We start from the raw sequence: 14,176 nt of genomic DNA, 5'->3' as shown, positions 1-14,176 counted from the left end.
AAAACGGAATGATGTTTGGCACCCGCAGAACTGCAGGTCCGGCTGTAGCTAGCAGCAAGGTGTAGGATAGTCAATCTAGTATAGATCTATACGCAAACTCATGCTCTCCCTCGAAGAGAATTCTGGCTACAACTCGGCCATGACATTTAAGGCATGCTCCGATACAGTGGGTCACAATTGTTAACGTATTCATGTATATGTAATGTAATGTTACTTGTTATAGTATCGTTGTATATGTAATGTAATGAAATGTTCTAGTATAGTTGTATATGTTCTCTTCCTAGTATAGTTGTATATGTACTCATAGTAATGTATTGTATATGTTCTCATAGTAATATAATGTATATGTTCTCATAGTAATAAGTATTGACTCATGAATGAACTGACTCATTAATCTAGCAATAGTAAAAGTATGATCCTGGGCTACCCCGATAGTAGCTATTAATGATGTGACTAGTATGCATGAATATGGAAACACTTTTATGTCTATATATGTACACATGATATATAATTAATATTTAAACGACCTTCGGATGAGTACCCAATATCCTATCAGACCACATCCAAATCGAGGAAAAGGAAACAAGGTGGATAGCCTTCCTAAGTCCTTTAAACATTTCTTATATAACTATACATATACAGGAATGCAATTTATAATAAGTATAACAAAGTTTAAATAAAAGTATTTGATAAGTAAAAGAGTTTGTAAAGTAGTTTGAAGTAAAACAGTTTGATAAATAGTTTGAACAGTAATAAAATCATTGGTTTTATAGTTATTAATCACATGTGATTGATGTAATAACTATAAGTATTTAACTTGTATTCCCCCCCCCCCCCCCCCATAAAAGCATTTAAAACATTTAAAAGTATTTCAAAGGTTAATTAAAGGGGTATGAACTCACTTGCGGTGAGTGGATTGGATTGAAGTGTCGGATACTGTGCTAGGTGGCAAACGGAGACTTGTTCACACGCACGAGCCTAGTTATCATATAATGAGCATATATATAACTAATTTGCCAAATAATAACTAATAAATTTAGTTGGGACACTCTAGAACATGTAAACACTTTCTATAAGTGTTATAAGTCCTAATGGTTGCATCTAAGTTGTTGTGGGACAAGGCTAAAGGGATTTAAAGTTCCAAAGGGTCTTATATATGTGTTTACCACTCAATAAACTCTACACAAGGAGTTTACGGTCATAAACCCTTGAGTTTACGGCCGTGAACTCCCAACTTGGTGGTACTTGGTGTTTTGAAGTGTTATTTGATTTCTAGAATAAGTCTTACTTGGTGGTTTAATCCTTTGGGTAGTTTAGGGCATTAATACACAACTTTTAGGAGTTTTCGGCCCAAAGACCATTTCTTTTGGAGTTTACAACTGTAAACTCTCATGAGATGGGTATTTTTGTGCTTTCAAGTCTCTTACTCACATAGGATATGTTCTAGGTAATTGTTTTAAGCTAATGAAGGTCCTAGGCACACTTTGGTGCCCTTGATTTATGTTCACGGCCCAAGCACAATAATAGGGTCGTAAACTCCCTTTTGAAGGTGTCTTTGATGTTTTAAAGTCCACAAATTAGCTAGGATTAAATGGGGGTTAATGTCCAAGGCCTTAGGAGTGATTAGGGCACCTTTTGGCCCTTGAATTTGGAGTTCACGGTCAAAGAAGTTCTTGGGCCGTGAACACCCAAAGCTTGGTGTTTTTGATTGTTTTCTAGTCTCAAATATACATACATACATACAAGCCTAAGTTAGTTACCTAACAAGGAAATGGGACTAGGTAGCATTTAAGCCTCATTTTGGAGTTTACTCTCCAAGAACGTTCTTAGGCGGTAAACTCCCGAATCTCAAAGATTTGTTATGTAATCTATGTTATTAAGCATATAATAAACATTATAAGACAACTAGAGAAGTGTACTCACTATTTGGGACGAAAACCCGAAGATCCGTGAGAGAGAAAATGGCTTTTCTCTAGTTGGAAATGTGAATAATGAATGAATTTGGTTCAGAAATCTATTTATAGTCCTGAGATATTTTTGGCAGAAAATATTTTTATTCCGGAATGATTTCTAATATAACAGAGTGTTGGAATAACAGTGTTGCACAAAACCCTAGTCCATCCACTCTCCTAATATCTCCTTAAATGTAAACCCTGAAATACTCAAACTTACTCGGAAAATCTGAAATTCATTGTAACTGGTCTAGCTTCTATTGACTTGATAATGTTCGTACAAAAATGGAAATTTCGGGTTGTCACAGTATTATGGTTTAACCCTAATCCTCCACACTATATAAAGGGTCTTATGGTTCATGAAATGTGGGTAGTAGCTAGTGTAGATACATTAAAGAGGGCAATAACCGATTTCATAAGTGTGAGCCAAGTATCCATATTCTCTCAAGTTCTTCCAAGGTGTTTTGGTGATTTGTGATTCCACTTGAGGCTTTGAAACTATTGGGGCTAAGCTCTTAAATTTCAAGACTTCAAGCTTCATTAAAAGGTATGTATTCTAACTTGTTATATTACCCAAGTATCAAGGATTGTATGCTAGATAGGGTAATACCTTAGAATATTCATATTTGCATGTATAATAGAGAAAACATAGATCCAAGGTATTTAGGGTTGCATGTACACTTAGGAGTGTTAGAATGCTCAAAACCCAACAATGGTATCAGAGCCTAGGCTTGTTTTCAATTATACTTGATGCAAATTGCTGAAAAATGCTGAAAAAATCGATTTTCTGGCTTTCTGGGCACTAGACTCGCTGAGTCCACTGATGAACTCACAGAGTCCATGTAGAAAATCATGCTACTAGTCGAGTAGGATAATACACTCGACGAGTAGGAGCCCCAGACAACATATTTTCGAGTTTTTTCGCTAGAAATGGACTAGGAACATTACCATAAGCTGTTTTTGAACTTATAAACTTGTTTTTGATGTGGTAATGTTCATACTAATCCAATTCCAAATATAATTGTCAATAGATTCATGTTTTGTATTAGTCTAAAAGTTATGCTAATTACATGAAAAAGTTTGATGTGTATTATCTTTGTTCAGATGAGTTGTTTAGATTAATAGATAAGTTAATTGATTATGTGATTTCAATCCATTTTAATCTAAGAGTTGACTCTAAAATGTGTTTGTGTAACTTTTCCTCAAGTTACATGAAAGCTCACATTCAAGTTTCTTAAAACTCATAAAAAGATGGCAAAGGTTACAAAATGAAGAGTCTTGTCCTCATTAAATGGTTTTATGACTCTATAACTTGTCCTCAAGTTATGGAGGTTCAAGAGTCACTTCATTAAGTAATAAAATGTGTAACCTTAATTAATTTCATAAGTTAAAAAATAAAGAAAAGTTACATTCTTTTATTAGTTTAAAGTCTTCCACAACTTGTCCTCAAGCTATGGAATTTGAAGAGTTTTTTAATTAAAACTACTTTAAACTCATAAGTTATGGAATTAATTAGTTTTGAATAGTTTCAAAACCTTCCCTCAAGTTTTGGAATTTGAAAAGTTTTCACTTATGAATACTTTAATTCCAAGTTTAGCCCTTAGAATTTTAAAAGTTAAAATTCAACCCTTATACTTTATAATATTATAAGTTAATAATATATATATATATATATATATATATATATATATATATATATATATATATATATATATAAGAGCAAGTCAGTCTTACCGTTAGTAGGCCTCATTCATTAAAACCGGTCTATAAGGGGGTATAAGGTTACTGCCTATAAAATGGCATTTTAATGGGTGTCCACTCTCACCCACCGCTTCCTTGACCAGTGGAGGGTCGTTAGCCGAATGGGTAGGACAAGGACTATAATTCTCCCTTCATTAAAAGTATTAATGATAAATACTAAGTAACTAAATCGGTTAGTGGAGCGTGTGTGGTTAACCGACACAGTAACTTGTATTTAACAAGGTAGGCAAACGGTAACTTAGTGTTTATCATAGTATCGATGGAGCGTGTGTGGTTAACTGGCACATCGATTGAGGGGTAAACACTTAAGGGTACCAAGTAATTTGCATGGTTACTTCACACTTTGTTTTGTGACCCTCAGCATCCCAGTCACAAAACCTGAAGGGCACACTCGAGATTGAAACATGCCATTGAACAGTTCAATGAATCTCAAAAAGATCTAGGAGTTTCAAATCCAATTAAAACCTAATAATTTATTTCATTTTTCATGGTGGAAATGGGTGAATCGTCATTCACCTACCTTCAAATATTCTATAGCTTGGATTATGGAATCCCTCTTCCAAGTTATAAAATATTGTGTTGGGTCCTAGCCTTAATATTTCATATTGGGTGTTGTATTAAGGACTTAAATCAACTTTACTTGAATTTCGCCCATTATAGATGTCTAGTTCAGACATCTATGATCTTCCGAAATCTCTTGGAACTTCACTTCCTCCACCTACTCCAAGTATTCTCCCTATCCCACAAGTTCAAGGTCACTCAAGCCCTATTTGCAAGCAAGGTTTATGTGTGATCACATCTTGGAGACGAAGTCACATATTGACAAGCCAAGAGAGTTGGGTCTCAAAGTCTTGAGAAAGTTGGTGGTTCAATCAGTTTCTAAGTCATATAGTGAGTTCCTTTGGGACTCCTACGAAATAGACTATAACAAGACCCTTAATGATCTTATCTCTTTGCTTGGTGTTGCTGAATCAAAAATGATTTGGAAGGCTAGTAAAGCAAATTTGATTAGAAGATCGACTTCCCAAAACTTTATGGACATTGACAATGGTGATACTAGAAATCCAGAAAAAAAGAATTCTCTTCCCAATGGAAAGGGATCGGCCAGAGTCAACTCGGTTGACCAAATGATAAAGAGAAAGGCTAAGTCTGTGATAATCCCATGTACCATTACCAAAGCGTCCATATGTTATTGTCACACCCCAAAACCGGAACGGCGGAAACGTTCGGTGGTGGAGGACGTCATGTTTAGTATCACAAGACATGCATTATAGTAAGCGAAGAAATAAACAACCATTTAGTAGAAAGAAAGTGTTTAAAAAGTATGTTTTCACAAAACATAGAGTACATAAACAAATAACAAAACAAGACTTGAAGCTATACTGCTCCATCTTCTGAATTCCCAGCGCGAGTACCTGTCTACTAGTTTCCTGAGAATACAAGTTATTTAAAAGAGTTTGTTAGAAATTAAGCTGGTGAGTTCATAAGATTTTAGTGATGTATGCAAGTTGTAGAAAGTTGTTGAAAAATATAGTTGAAAATGAAGTAAGTTATAAGTTCTGTTTTTAGAAAAGTTTGCTTGTTCCTCTAGAAAATCCTATATTTCCTACTTAGATGAAAGATACGTAAAAATGATTCTACAATCCTTTCTATGAGTACTAAATGAATACAAGTTATATAAAACTCGGAGTAAACAAACAATCGACAGTGCGCATCTGCCCTAAATCCACAACCAAACAAGGAACAGGATGTAGAGCGGATAGCACACATCCCATTGTTTGTTAGGTCCTTGTTGTATATAACCCCGGTGTATTCGCTTGTTACTCATTGAGTTAATTGTAATAGTTCCTTTATATTTTATGAAAATATTCTTTAATAAAACCCTAATTTCTTATAGATAGTGACCACAGTGATTACTTCTATAATCACTTAGTTTATACTAGCGATATATAATCTAATGTCGAATAGATAGTTAATTGGGTGCATTTGCCCTAAGCCCACAACCGAACAAGGAACAGGAAATAAGGCGAAAGGCACACATCCAACGACCTATTGGGTATTAATGATATATAACCATGATGTATAAACCAATGTATTAGAGAGTCAATCACCTAAAGTCCTTTAAGTCTACACTAGTTTAATAAAATGTAATAAACCCTTTACTGGGAAGTTTCTAGTTTTGTGTACTGAAAGATATGGTTTGAAAAGTATGCTTTGTACTAGAAAATTGTGCATTGAATTTGTGTCTGATGACCTGACCCATACCTGGTACCCCTTATGATGACTTAATGTATAAAGAACATATATATAACTAAAATCGAATAGATAATAGGTTGGGTGAATCTGCTCTAAGCCCACAACCAAACGAGGAACAAGAAATGAAGCGGAAGGCACACATCCTATTACCTGTCGGATACCATTCATATCTATCCCTTAATGTATACATTAAGGAATCATAAGGTTAGCATTATGGTCCCTTTCTACTGAATGTACTAGACCCGACCGTTTCGTTTGTCGCTTGTAGAACTGTAAGTTTTCCCTAGTTTATAACTATATTAACTCGAAAATAGCTTGCATTGACTTTCAAGTGGAGGTGTTACTTTATGAAAGTAATGGGAAAATATAAGTACTCACTTGTCTTATAAATGACAAACTTATTATACTAATTACCTTAAAAAGCTATTTGTTTTATTAAGGTCATAATGTGATCAAAAATTCCCATACTAAACATTCTCCCTACAAGAGATTCTAGGAATCAAGATTGGCTTCCACAACGAATTGCTAGGCCGCATTATCCACATTAAATTTATGTGATCATGTATACCGAATATAATAATCACATTTTGTTTAATACAATGCGTTAGTGATTCATTGGTATAATTAGATCTTGTAATTGTTCCATGCTATAGCACCTTATTATGTTTATTCTATTATGCTATGTTCTATCTGTTATCGTGTATTGTATCTAGTATGAACTGAACCCCTAAACTATACCCATTACAGTTTACTAGTATTCTACTTGAACTGGTATTGAAAAGACTCATTTTATTACCAAGTTATGTTTATACTTTAAAAAAGGAGTTTTGCTAAACTACAAAGCAACATGACTGTAAAATAGTTTTTGAAATGTTTTGACTACTTATAGAAGACATAAGCGACATTTTGAATGATGTTTATAACAAATAATTACACAATTATCATTGTGTTCAACTTGTATCCCCCCTTAAAAGCTTTTAAAACAGTTTAAAAGATTCATTACGGGGTATGAACTCACCTTATATGGGTGATTCAAACGGGTATGCGTGTAAGGATGAGAAGTTCCACGAATGAAGTCCCGAGACACAACAAGTCCTAAATGATATATAATGACACATATTGGCATTAATATAGTGTTTATAAGCAACTATATGAAAGGAAACACCTTCCGGGTCTAGGAAACACTTTGGCCAAGTGTTGGAATCACATGTGATTCAACAAAAGAAGGTAGATGACACCAACATGAGTTTACTACCATGGGTTTACGTCCCAAGGGAGTTTACGGCCGTAAACTCATGGTCAAACATGGCTAAGAGAGAGTTTGAAGGCTAGGGATGCTTTAGGGACTTTTGTTATATTTTGCATGAGAAAGACCCACCCACAGGAGGCCTTTGATGAGTTTACGGACAAGCATGGAACTTACGGCCGTAAACTCATAGACATTATGAAATGGGGATGGTTTATGGTTATACAATCATCAAGGAAGAGTTTTGGGTTACTACCTTTGCATCTTATAGGATTTTAAGGCTCAAACATGTCCTAACATTGAGTTTATGGTCAAGAAGGATCTTGGGCCGTAAACTCATGATGTTCATGGGAAAATGTGTGCTTTAAGTCTCTAAGCATGAGTCCTAACTGGATATGAAGTATAGGGTAGAGTACTTATGATCTAGAAGCTCGAAATGGTTGATATTGGCCAAGAACACTAGTGTGTGTTCTTGGTGAAACTTGAAGATGTATACAAACATGATTTTCATGGATGAAATCATGAGATGATGCTAGTTAAGAAGGATTAACAACAACTGAAGAAAGAACACTGACGATTTTTGAAGATCAGGATGATACTAGAGAGAGAAATGGAGAAAATCGGCCAAGGAATGAGATAAATGACTAGAAATGACCAAATGCCATATATATGGGTGGGAGTTTGCGGCCAACATGAGTTTACGGCCGTAAACTCCATGTTTGATATGGCTTTCCCTCTTATGGTTTAACCTTTTCTATAAATCGGATGTGAGTGCCTCACATTTTATATAAGACCCATTTTGGAGTGATTAGACTAGTTAGAGAATTATTGTAAGACCCACTTTGTAATAGTTTGCTAGATCTAATGAGAGCTTAAACAAATTTTATTTACTCTTTGTGCTCTTCATGATTGATTGATTCACTTTCTCTTTTCAATTCCAGACATATCATCATAATCAGATCTCTAACATAAGTACCTTCCCTCTTCTCGACTCATTCCCCTATATCCTTTTGAAACTACCTATCACCATCCCCCTGGCTTTGATTCTTCACCGGCAGATCAGACATATCCTGCTGATACCTTTGATTCGTCACCTTCAGATCTCATAAATCCTCCGTCTCCCCCTTTAGCGTCTCCGCTCCTCTCTCTCTCCATCGATCTGTGGATATCTCATCTCCATCGCTAATTTCTATTTCTAACCCCAGTAACATACAAATTATGACAAATGGATCATCGAATAAAACTCACATTTTCCAAACTACGAAACTATCATATCCTCGACATTATACCAGCCATCTTCTCCATCATTGGCATCCTATTTTTCATCACCATCCCCCCCCAATCTTGGTGACTCCACTGCTTCCTATAGTAACCAAACGCTCATCTTCTCCACCACTGTCAAACTGAAATATCTATCAATACTTTGATTCTATGTTGATTGGGAAGAATAATGAAGAAAGAGATAGGAAGAAAAAATGGGATGGAGCGACACTCTTGAATGTGTTGAAAGAAGAAAGAAAATGGAAGTACAAAGGGAGAGAGACGATGAGGTTAGGGTGGAGGGTAAGGGGATGAGGACCCACCAAAATTTATATTTTTAGAAGGAGAAATAAAATAGAAAAAGAAATTGGAAAGGCCAATATAGACTATTTTTATGGATTAAGGAGCCAAATTGCAAGATTGGGAAACCATACGGATGCGTCTTGTCTATTTTCCAAATACCCCAAATTTGGGAGTCTTCATACAAGCATATTCAGAATATGGTATCCCTCAAACTCGGAATATGATATCCCTCAAATTCAGGATTCTTCATACAAGCATATTCAGATGCTGACCTTGGTGGCTGTGGCCTTGATCGGAAGAGCACATTAGGTGGATGTCAGTTTCTGGATGGCAAGCTTGTTAGATGGGAATCCAAGAAACAAACTTGTGTGGCTTTATCAACTGCAGAAGCTGAATATATTGCAGCGACTTCATGTACATCTCAAGTAGTTTGGATACAAAATCAATTATAGGACTACTGAATCAACATGAAGTGAATTCCATTATATTGTGATTCCAAAAGTCCCATTAGAATATGCCACAATCCAGTGCAACATTCAAAAATGAAGCATATAATGTTGAGATACCACTTAATAAAGGATCATGTTGAAGATGGCAACATTGAAGTTCACTTCTTCCGTTCCGTGGATCAGTTAGCTGATATCTTCACCAAAGCATTACCGGAAGCATCTTTCAGTCAGATCCTACAAGGGTTGAGGATGATTGAAGCATACTCGGTTCCGAAATCATCTTCGAAATAAAGCAGGTTACTGTAGCATTCAAAATTCTTCGAAACTTCAAAATCTGTTGGTATTCACTGTTCACTTCTGAATTATTTTGAGCTTTGGAGTATTTCTAAAGTAACTGTTTATTCGTACTTAATTTGGTATCATTTACTTTTCAAAAATCCAAAAATATTTTTCTTTATCTTTCCTTTTCGTAATTTAAAATTTCAAAAATATTTTTTTCATTTTTGTATTTTCTGTTCAGAACTTCCACAAATCTCAAAAATATTTTCTCTATTGTTGCATTCTGAAAACCAAAAACATCAAAAACATTTTCTTTTCAAAAATTTCCAAGGAAATTCATTTATGAATTTCAATATGACATAAGGAATTGATGATCGAATTCATAACTTGTTTCTACCATATCTTATCACATCTTAAACATAATCCCCTGATTATTGAAACAAAATCAGTTTTGATATTGGGTTACAAAGCTCTAATACATGATCATAAAAACGTTATCACCATGATTTTCGTGAAACTCCCAACCGTTGTACTCCTAATATATTATTCTCCATCAATTTCATGTTCACAATCGTAACCCTTAAGACTCTCAGGTATTACCACTGAGGTCTAAGTTAAAAAAAACATCTGTGTTTATGATCTTGAAATTGTTATCAACATGATTTCGAGTGAAACCCAAAATCTGACTACCATTTATGAATTGACGGTGAACAATTTATTGTTATAGATTTTTACTTGCTGAATTAACGGTGAACAATTTCTTGTTCTAGATATTTACCTAATGAATTGACGAATACACTCTTTTTGATTTGTACCGTGAATGTTCGAAATCTCATTTTTCTTTTGAGTGATCATAATGAAATGTCCTAATCCGAAGTTATTTATTCCCAATAGATCCAGGTTTTTCAAATTTTTTTAATGAGATTTCCTGTTGAACATTTTGAAAAATACCTAGTTACTTCGAAACATTTCCAAATCCTACTTCTTATTATGACTACACCGGTCAAAAAGTACTTCATTCAGATTTTCAGACTTATGTTAAGTTTCGGAATCTCTTTGAAGCTAAAGCCACGCTTAAAGCGTACTAAAATAAGCCTTTTACAATTTCTTAATAAAATGTTGATCGTAATTCAGCGGGAAACCACACAATCACTTCAGAGTCTCTCTTGACTCAGAAGGAAGAGATCGCTGGTCGGGATCATACTGCTTTTTCATATCAAACTCGTTTGATATCACACATCCCACACTTTGACTTTGTTTAATTCTTTTTCTTTGGCACACTCTTGCTTGCATTAAAAACCTTGTGTTTTTACTCACTCTGCTTTATTTACTTTTCATCATTTCAGTTTTTATTTTTTTAAAAAAAGAATAAATAAATAAGAAATTAAAAATTAAAAAATTAAAAATTAAAAAAATAAAAAAAACATTAAAAAAGTCAAAAAATCAAAAATCAAAAATAAAAAAAATAAAGAATAATAATAAATAAAGGAGTTTCGAAAAGTAGCCTTCCGAAACGATCTATCTTCAGAATTGAAGGATCAACGAAGAAGCGTGAATTTTGAATTTCCTGACACACGCGTGGTTGTTGTAACGGTTTCTAACAGTCATTGATGAGTTGACACGATTTCACTGGCTAATTTTTTGGCGTGTAGGAACGTGAAATGATAGTTTCTCTCACTCCTCATCATATCATATAAAAGCGTTGTAACCAATTCATTTACCTTTACCTCTTACACAACTCTCAAAAAGAAAAACTGCTCAAGCATCTATTGTTCATCATCTTCAACACTTGCAATAATGGCCGCTTCCTCTGAAAACCTGTCCGTTGCTGACTAATCCGCTTCAGTGATCATGGTCTCTGTGAATCCTAACCAAAACATGATTATTGATTTGGATGCTTCTTGTTAAAATGCCCTAATTCACCCTATCATTGAGTGTTTGAAGTTTTCCCCTCTCATGAAAGCATTAACAATGGCAGGTCCAGTTCCTTTGATGCATCTATCAAGGACGTTCTCCTCATCCATCTACAACGTACAAGATAAAGGCGTTAGCTTCAAGGTTGCCAATCACAAGACCTCGATCAACAAGCCTAATTTCTTTAAGATTCTAGGGCTTGTATCCTCTAAAGTGGTCATCGACCCATAATCGATCCCATCAACTGGCTTGATTGAGGTGTTTTACCAAATGGGATATATCGGCGACATCTCCTTTCCCTTGAAGTTCAAAAAATCCTTCTTGTCACCGATGTGGAATGTCCTCTTCACCTTTTTGTTTAAAAGCATGTCAAAATGAATTGCAGGTTCTGAGAGAAGCATTAAGATATTCTACACTCTTCTCTCTAGGCTATTCAATGGCATCAGTTTGCGGTTCCGTTATCTGGGATCAGTTTGTAAAGAGTAGCAGCTTGACCACTCGACACATGGAAATTTTGTGTAATCGCTTATGGTCGATCATGGTCAAAAAGCCATTGATGCATTATTGAGTTCCAATGATGAAGTACTCATTGATGGCGAAGATCCCCAAGGTACAGGCCACAACATTCGTCATGTCATAACCACTAAATTTCGATTTTATTGGTTCAATACTATAGGAGATTATAGCAAAAGTTTTGATGGACAACGACCTCATTACGGTGTATCGATCCTTGCTCTCATCTGGAATCCACCCAATCCCTACAGAACTGCAATAGATTATCGATACAGGTGACAAGCCGAAAAGAGGAGGAAAGAGAAAAGCGAAAGCTTCATCTTCAGAAACTGTGAGAATTCCGTAGAAAACCAAGAAACCTGTTCTGAAACCCTGATCTCCATGTCTTGCTCTCCAAGAAGATTTAGACGAGAGGACCATATTGGAAGTACAACCAACTGATGTCCAATATCATGAAGAGGAGGATACATCCCACACTTCAGAATCTCCAACTTCAGAACCTATTTTGAAGGTATCATCTCCTCCATCCTCTTTTGCTCCCACCTTAGATATTTTTGACTACATAGAACCATTTATAAACCTCATAACTCCACGTCCCCCACCACCACTTAACCCTCTATCTGCTGAAACCATATCTTCACTCATCCCCACAACAATTCTGATCTCATCCATTTGACCCTTACCCTCAATTACCCTAACAACAACCATTGTTCAAATCTCACTACCCATACTTTTAGTTCCTCTTTCTTTAATAATCTTTACTGAGTCCACGATACCCACAACCTCAACTGTATCAACTCTACCAGAAGTCCCTGTATTCAAATTCGTTTTAGAGGAGATACAAACATCAGGCTTTCCTGTCAACGCATCTGATGCGAGGGCAAATGTCAATATCGGTGTGACTTTCGAACCAGGAACAACAACTACTCCTTCTTTCAACGAGGATGAAGAATTTTTTTTAGAGACGATCAAGAAACCTTTACTGATTTTGCCTCCAGCCCATTCACAATCAATATTAACAGTGACAATGATGATGCTCCAATGACAAAGGGTCGTTTCAAGCATTTGAGTGAGAAGATTGACTCGATCCTAGAGAATTCCAACACATTCTCTTCAACAAAGTGGGAGAATCTGCTCACCAATCACAGGGCCACTGTTGAGATGCTCACTGTCACACACCCGGCAAAGGCGGAACATGGCAGGAGTGCGACTGAGTTCATGTATCACAGATAAACAGAAAATATAGCATAAGCACAACGATAAACATTTATATTCCATCATTAAGTTTGAATACAGGGTTCTTACAGATAATAATAATACAATAGTTGCCTTAAACAGGTAAGCGGATAACAAAAACTAGATAGCTAGGTCATCTATATTCCACGACCAATCTCCTATCTGAACGCTTGTCTAATGATTTCCTGAGAATATAACATAAAGGTTGGTGAGCATTACAAGATTTATGCTAACCTCAGTATTACTTATAAAAATTCCAAAAAGTATTTTCTTTGTATGTATAACAACAGTTAAAACAATGTTTGCAATGAGTCTTTAAAAGCCAAAATGTATAGTTTATATAAGTAAATCCATACATAAAACTTTGTTTGTAATGAATCTTTGAAATCCAAAATGTTATGTTCCTTAAGTAATTCCACACTTAAAAACCGTTTTGAAAGAAACCAAGCCCATGTTTGTACGGATAATGGATAAATAGACATATGTATATACGGATAAAATTATCTGCAAAGGTTGTACTTAACAGCCATAGATACGGATGGATAAACAACAAGTATATTTTGTAGGCGTACATGCAAAAGTGTACGATACTTGTTTAAACATGTTGATAAAACTTAGGGTAGTGTACACAAGCACATATACGAGACACCGAAGGGCAGGATCATTTTAGCAATTAATTTGTTCTGAAATCCAATAACCCTATACGACCCTTCAAACCAGATTTCTCGTACGGTAAGTAGTCGAGTAGTAAATAATGTTTTTGTGTGTTTTATATCGCAGAAAAATGATGATGTTGTTTGTATAAAAAAAACATTTAGACACATGTGTGTGTGTAAATATATATATATATATATATATATATATATATATATATATATAATAATAATAATAATAATAATAATAATAATAATAATATAGTACAAGTAGTACACGTATTCCCCCTGAAAATATGTAAAAGTGGGGCTGTAACACTCACCCTTGAAACGTAAGTTCAAGTTGTTCGGAGT

Source organism: Lactuca serriola, chromosome 3 (assembly GCF_051521515.1).
Source record: "Lactuca serriola cultivar US96UC23 chromosome 3, Lser_US96UC23_V15, whole genome shotgun sequence".
Taxonomy (NCBI): Eukaryota; Viridiplantae; Streptophyta; class Magnoliopsida; order Asterales; family Asteraceae; genus Lactuca; species Lactuca serriola.
Note: the sequence above shows the minus strand (reverse complement) of the source record.